Consider the following 802-nt stretch of genomic DNA (forward strand, 5'->3'; position numbering starts at 1 on the left):
GGAAAAGATCGAAAGTGTAACATGACTAGCAAAAAAATAAAAAATAAAGAGGATAACGACCTCTATGAATATTTATCCATGTTTTATATGTGTGTTTATACATTAAATAATATTTAAAGGTGAAATTATGTTTTTATTATGACTTTCAGGGTAACCAGTAAAAATTCAGCGTTGATTTATTGACGAAACTTTGACAAAAGTGTGGAAAAGTTCGAAAGCTAAACAACCTTTGACTATGACCTGCATTCAATTTTATTCTGACTTAAAATAAAACGAACGCAAAAATAACCAATCAGCATTCAGCGTTGGACAACGTCACGCGGAGAAGCTCGAAAGTGAAACGTGACTAGTGAAAAAGACCCGTATGAGGACCTCTTTGAATATTTTAATACATCGTCCAACAATTGGTTGCTGGAGAGTATTAGCTAACCAATCAGCTTCCAGTGTTGGATTAATGGCATGCGGAAAAGTTCGGAAGTGAAACGTGACTAGCGAAAATACTATAACGACTCTTAAATATATATATAATATATACATATATATATATATAATATATACATTATATTATATATATGTTTATACATTCATTTTTTAACTACTTATACATATAATCAAACAAATAATAATAGTATAAGTTTCTGCTTTGAAAACGGTTCTACTTCGTATAGTTCCTGTAAGGGTTAGCATTGAGCTAGCGACGCGAATCCGCACCTTTTTCTGTTCTGTGTGGAAAAGCGCCATCTTTCGGTTATTTCGGGTAAAAGAAAATGGTGCTTAGTGGGCGGGTCGAGTCCTGCTCAGC

The 802-nt window shown here is 33.4% G+C and overlaps 1 protein-coding gene across 12 annotated transcripts in view; it reads left to right on the plus strand.

Moving 5' to 3' along the window:
- Positions 1-645: 645 nt before the first annotated feature.
- Positions 646-802, plus strand: part of wnk1b (WNK lysine deficient protein kinase 1b) — a 97,938-nt gene continuing 97,781 nt past the window's right edge. For 4 of the 12 annotated variants that reach the window (XM_017494317.3, XM_053688064.1, XM_017494318.3 and 1 more), the window contains exon 1: positions 648-802. This exon is cut by the window's right edge and continues 709 nt beyond it. The gene's annotated coding sequence lies outside the window, so the exon portion shown is untranslated. The other 8 variants (XM_017494325.3, XM_017494322.3, XM_017494320.3 and 5 more) reach the window with 6 other exon arrangements.

Source organism: Ictalurus punctatus, chromosome 19 (assembly GCF_001660625.3).
Source record: "Ictalurus punctatus breed USDA103 chromosome 19, Coco_2.0, whole genome shotgun sequence".
Taxonomy (NCBI): Eukaryota; Metazoa; Chordata; class Actinopteri; order Siluriformes; family Ictaluridae; genus Ictalurus; species Ictalurus punctatus.